The sequence below is a fragment of the Vicugna pacos genome, chromosome 5 (genome assembly GCF_048564905.1).
Source record: "Vicugna pacos chromosome 5, VicPac4, whole genome shotgun sequence".
Taxonomy (NCBI): domain Eukaryota; kingdom Metazoa; phylum Chordata; class Mammalia; order Artiodactyla; family Camelidae; genus Vicugna; species Vicugna pacos.
In genome coordinates, this window is record NC_132991.1 from 83275482 (window position 1) to 83282146 (window position 6665).

A 6665-nucleotide genomic window follows, 5' to 3' on the forward strand; every position below is an offset into this window, starting at 1 on the left:
AATATTCAAATATCCAAATACATAGCTTATCCAGGGGAATGCGTGACTCAAAATCTCTAATTAGTAGAACATTTTGACCCGACCATATTTGACCGTGTTTGTCTCTCATGGTCTAATGAGGCACAGATAGACAAAGATCAGATTTTCCTCTGGTCTTTAGTACAGTCATCCTTCGGCATCCACAGGGAATTGGCTCCAGGATTCCTGTGGACACCAAAATCTGTGGTTGCTTAAGTCCCTTGTATAAAACGTCATAGTATTTGCATATAACCTCTGCACATCCTCCCGTATACTTTAAATCATCTCTAGGTTACTTACAGTACCTAACGCAATGCTATGCTATGTAGATAGTTGTAAATACCATGTTGCCAGCTGTACAGCAAATTCAAGTTTTGCTTTTTGGAATTTCCTGACATTTTTTTCCCTGAATAGTTTTTTTGGGGAGTAATCAGGTTTTTTACTTAGTTATTAGTTAGTTATTTCAGTGGAGGTGCTGGGGATTGAACCCAGGACCTTGTGCATGCTAAGCATGCGCTCCACCACTGAGCTATATATACACTCCCCTCCCCTGAATATTTGTGATCTCTGATTGGTTGAATCTGCGAATACAGAACCACGCGAATACAGAGGGCGGACTGTGCTTCTGAAGCTGGAATTCAGGGGAAACACACACAAACATATCCGACGTGCACAGACCAGCTTTGTCTATGGTCAGGGTTGGTTGTGGAGGTGAAGGAGGCAACATCTCACTCATTCATTTGCTCATTCGCTCACTCATGTCGTGTATTTTGAGCACTTTTTGAGCCAGCTCCCCTGCTAGGAGCCAGCGTATAGCAGGGAATAAGTCAGATGGCTTTGCCCTTCTAAGGCTCGTACCTAGTTTAACCTCAGGCAACACATTGACATCTCTATTACCTCCACAATACAAAATCTCGATTGACTTTTTCCCCCTTCGGTTCTCTGTCACAGGAGTCCCGGGGTCCTAGCAAGTCTGCCATCCCAGAGCAGATGCTTGGGGGGCACAGTCAGGGAAGTACACCTTGGCACTGGCTCATGTCTGCCCGGCGGCTGGGTAAGCCGGGAGCTTCCATTTCCACAACCATATCATGAAACAGCCGATACCCACCCTCGCCAGGAGGGCCATCCTGCGGACTTCCAGCATCGCAGCTACTCCAGGATCAGTTAGCTCTTCCAGGCAGGGCTTTAGCCGTTTAGAATCTCGTGTTTTTCTGTCCAATGTCCACGGACGTGCTGGGAGGACCACCTAGTCAGAGGTGGCCTGCTCTGCCTCGGGGTGGAATCCTGGCTTCTCTCTGCCGTCTTGTTTACAGAGCTCTCACTGCTCAGTCTCAGAGGAGAGGCACACACCAGGAGGCTCTGCTGGCTGCTCTCAGTCTGCTCTGCAGAGGGTTCTGGTAATTTTCCTCTGTAAGAAAAAGGGCTGGTTGCCAGTCTTAGCCTGCGATCCCTCTGCCGTCCCCTCCAGTGTCAGCTGATGAAATAAGGGCTTTTGATTTCATTTTCCGCTGTTTTCCCTGACACGTCGCCACTAGGGAAATGAGGCTAGAAGCTTTACCAGGTTATCCCAGGCAGCTGAGAAATAGTCACAGAAACAAAAAAATTAGGCTCACTAAATCCTAAGGCTCAAGTCACAATGAAGTACTAATGCTTATGATTTCATTATGCCTGTGTAGATTTGTGGGGATGTTGATATATGTGTATTTTTCTCCCCCAAAGTTTGTATCAGATAGGCGAGAACAATATCCCCTTTGCACTGTTTTTGTTTTTCTGGATGAAAAGCAAAGACACCATTCAGCTCTTGGCCAAAGAGTTTCTTTCCCATACATTTCTGGGGAAGGGTTTTGTGGAGAGTCTGGACATTCCATTTATTTTTTTTATTCCTATGTTCCAATTACTGTGGGGTTCCTTCCTTTTGGAGAATGTCATGGATTTACAGTGTCAACTCTGCACGTTTCTTTTTTTTAAAGTTTTTTGGTGGGGGGGGATGGGGGTAATGAGGTTCATTTATTTTTAGAGGTGGTACTGGGGATTGAACCCAGGACCTCATGCATGCTAAGCATGCGCTCTACCATTCAAGCTATACCCTCCCCACCTCTGCAATGTTGATTGAGGCAATATACCTCAACCTTCCAATCTATTTCCCTACAGAAAATGGGTGTGTGTGTATTTCTTTTTAACAATACAATCTAGTTTTACATAGGGAGAGCATTATTTCTCTTATCATTAAGACTTTAAATCCTCCTTTCCTTGCTAAATAATAAATTTAACATTGTTTCTCTAAAGAGATTTGACTCCTGCCTACCTCCCTTACACAGGCCTGTAAGGAGCTGAGAATGGCTCTGTGTGAGCCGTCTGGAACAAGCAAGCACCAGCCGTAAAACAGATTTTTTCCGATTCCCAACTCTCTCCTTCGATGGAAGGGGACATGGGGCTCAGTAAATTCTGCCAAGAATCTTTAAATTGTGGCCACATCTGCATGTATAAACAGTTTAAACAAATGCATCCATGTGTTTCTTCTGGTTTAGCTTTGTAAAAGGTTACACTTACTAAAATACACACCTAGACTGATTCCCTCCATAACTGTTTTGAAATGAAACCAGCCATGAAAGGGAGAAGACCAGTTTGGCTGGTTGCTCTCGTGTAAGGCAGGACCACTCACGTTCATACGCTTTTCCCTCTTGGGCAGTGGGTGGAGCAGGTACACTACACAGTGATTCAGTTGGTCAATTTTTGTGCCATTGCGTTTCTAAACTGTACCGAAAGCAAAGGTTGAAAAATTGCTCCTCAGGGTTATTGAGAGATCATTCTCCTGGGATTTAGAAGGGAAAAATCTCTGAGAAAACCCTGCCTCACAGGGGCCGTTCCACTTGGTTGTTAGCTTCACCGGAGGAACATCGCACCCCACTCCCCTCTAATAATCACCGAGGTGCCACGCGGGATCAGTTAGCTGAGTGCTACGCCATTGTTTTCCTACCTTCCAGGTAACTATGGCAACGGGCACTGTGCTGACAAGCTCTGTGCCTACCATGATTAGAGGTTCGACAGTCTTGTCAACTACAATTAATTGGGATTCTTTTCCCCCCTCTGGATTTGTAAGGCAGTTGACGTCAGCATTTCCAGGGTGCAAATAAAGACATTTTCGATGTGGGAAAAAAAATAGCTTTCATTTTTAAAATCAAGTCATTTACTCAAAAAGGCAGCTCAGGGAGGGAAATGCAAATGGGGAAGCATCAGTCTGGTCTGCCTTTCTCGTTCCCAAGAGGAGCTGGTCAATGTTTCTGCATGTGAGATTTGAGCCAATGATTTTAGACATATCCATGTGTGAAACAGCTGATTTTTTTTCTCACAATATTTAGAGAGAAAGCATCCCAGAGAACTTTTAAAATAATGGTACACTATTTTGGCTAGCCCTCAAGATAGCTTTTTTCTGTCTTTCTAAAGAGTTGTTTGCAGTTTTATTTCTCCAAGGTTTGTGGTGAGAAGTAGTGTGATTATTTTGACTTTGAAACTCTACTTAATAGCATTTTGATGTGTCCGTAATTCTTAAGCAAGGGACAAGGGCTTCAAAAGAACTCTGCATTCTGGGTATATTTAGTTCTATGGTAGGGTGAGGACAAAAGCTAGCCTTGGTGTCTGCTGTGAAAAGTTAAAAGGCCCCCAGAAAGAAATTTCAGCAGATTCCAGGTTAATAGGCATTTATTGACCATCCATGTGTGACTTGAATAATCCTAGGTACCTTCTGTCTTCCCTGGACGAGAAGTGGGTGGGGGACCCAAGCTACCCTGGTAGGAAGCTTTCTTCCTAGAATGTGAATACCACATGGAGTAATCCAGAGAATTTGGTTAAACTGATGAATTCCGATAGCAGTGCCTTGAACAGACTGTTTTTCGTTGCTGTTACCTTGCCATCCAGATTCCAGACTTTTCTGAAATTTTGACCACTCTGCTTTTCCTTCATTTTTGTGAGTTAGTTGTTCCATAGCTGTCAATATTTTTTCTTTCTTTTCTTAATGTAGCAAGAATCAATTTCTGTTGCTTGCAACCAACAAACCCCGATGGATTTAGGCCGTTTCCAGATTCCTAGCCCCTACTAGTTTTTTTTTTTTTGTTTTTTTGTTTGAATGTGCTGGTTGGTCAGTAGTTGATTTCAGAATTCTTTTGAATGTTTAGTTTAGAGAATGGAATCCCCTACACTTTCCTTACAAGCAGAACACGTGGTTTCACTACTTGAGTCATAGATTGAGATGTCTGGAAATGGAATGTTCCTCTTTATAATTCAGTGTCACATTTTGCTACATGTGACTCCCTAATAAGTTCCATTCAGAAGGCTGCTGTGAAGATCTGACAATAACACCACTCATCCTGTAGACTCTTAAGAACAAAGACGTGGTCCAATTTAAAAAAAAAAACAAAGGTTCATTTTTTAAAACAATTTTAGTGTAGTCAGTTTACAATGTTGTGTCAATTTCTGGTGTACAGCACAGTACTTCAGTCACACATATACACATATATTCCTTTTCATATTCTTTTTCATTATAGGTTACTACGAGATATTGAATATAGTTCCCTGTGCTATATTCACAGTAGGACCTTTGTTGTTTATGTATTTTGTATACAGTAGTTTGTATCTGCTGATCCCAAACACCCAATTTATCCCTCCCCCTTTTCCTCCCTGATAACCATCAGTTTGTTTTCTGTCTGTGAGTCTGTTTCTGTTTTGTAAATAAGTTCATTTGCACTTCTTTTTTTAGATTCCACATATAAGTGATATCATATAGTATTAAAAAATGCAGATTCTTAATTTTATAGCTGTAGCCATTGGCTGTCTTGTGTTTCTTTTTCACTCGCTTCATCTACTATTTTTCTCCCAATTAAAGTAAATATTTCTCTTTCTCTTCCCAGCTCCTTTCATTGGGATAAACTATTGCCGTGGTGCCGCCCTCCATCTTTCTTTCTTATCCTCCGTTAAATTTTCTGTTAGCTTCACCTCTTGCTACTCACTTGGAGCACACCAACGTTTGCTTCTGACGAGTGCTGATTGAACTATACTCCTCATTTTTTCTCATGAATCCTGGGGAGAGCAGCATTTTCTCCCCAGGGGAAAATGAAAACATGACAGAAGACAGAAGTAGCTATTATGTAAACAAGAGAGGAATTACAGAACAGATCAGTGGCCTTTGTGCAAAAGGAAAGCGGAAGTGAGAAGAGCAGTTCAAGCCCAGGGTTGGCCACGTGGGTTTGTCTGTTTCAACGATAGGACAGCACGGCATGAGAAAAAAGGAGGGCTTGTTTCAAGAGGAAGAGCTCGATGTGGGATGGCTGAGCAAGTCGTTGCTCTTACAGTCCTCCGTGGACTCAGAGCAAATGGGGAAAAAAAGGCCTAAAGAACCTAACAGTGGTACAAATTCAAGAGAATCTGCCTGAGAATGAATATGATTCTCAACTGTCTTATTCTCTGTCATTGGCTGATAATGAGAATAAGTGCACTTAGCAGGTAGAAAATAAGTGTTAGCTTAGGGAACAAAATCTGTCCTGACTTCAAGGCAAGCACCATATCCTTGGGTGCTTTGAAAATCACCTATCATGTCTCACCACCTTCTGCTCTTACCATCCATCGTGGACCTTATTCGTGCTCTCATTATTCCTGGCATCGTTTTCTAATGGTCTTCCTTCTCTGTTCTTTTCCCTTTTCAACATCCCCTCTCTGCTCCCAGAATAAGCCAGACCTGACCACGTCAACTCTCTGTTTAAAGACCTTTGCTGATGCTCCTTCGTCCACAGGATGGAGTCGGACTCTTTACAATGGCAAACAAGACCCTACCCATGTGGGCCTCCACATGCCTTCCCAGCCTGGTCTCGCTTCCCTCCTCTTCCACGCTAATCCACTTGCCTCTCCACAAACACACGGAGCTCCTTAAGGCCTCTGTGACTTTGCTCAGGCTTCCTCCATTTCTGTCTTCTCCTCCATCTTCCTCCAGAGAGGTTTCTTAAAGACCAGTATTAAATGTCAAAATCTCTGCCCAGCAGAATCTATGCCCTTTTCCTCTCTGCACAATTTTCTTCCTATATACTCCTATAAGCACATGCATTGTATCAGTGCAGTTCAATGGAAATATAGTATGAACCAAGATATATAATTAAAAATTTCCAGTAGTCACAGTAAAAAAGTAAAAAAAAAAAAGATAATTTTAATAGTATATTTTACTTAACCCAATATATCCAAAAATATTATTTCAACATGTAATCAATGTAAAAATTGTTAATAAGATATAATAAATTCTTTGAAATATGGTGTGTTTTATATACTTAGAGCACACCTCAGTTTAGACTAAATACATTGCAAGTGCCCAACAGTGACATTTGATTAGGGCTGCCATATTGGGCAGCCAGCATTATGTTACAGGTCGTTGTACACTTGTCTTTCCTCTGGTTCAGTGATGTGTTTCTAGAGGGCTATACCTTATTTATCCTTTGATGTCTGCTATAAAACCCCATGTGGGGAACATGGTAGCTGAGTGAATGTGTGCTGAACGGAAGAATAATTTTCAGGCCTTGGAAATCTACGAATGTTGGGCCCACGCATGAACCATTATATTTCCTTTTATGTCAAATTCCCTTGGCAGTCTCAGGGCAGGCTATAAAATA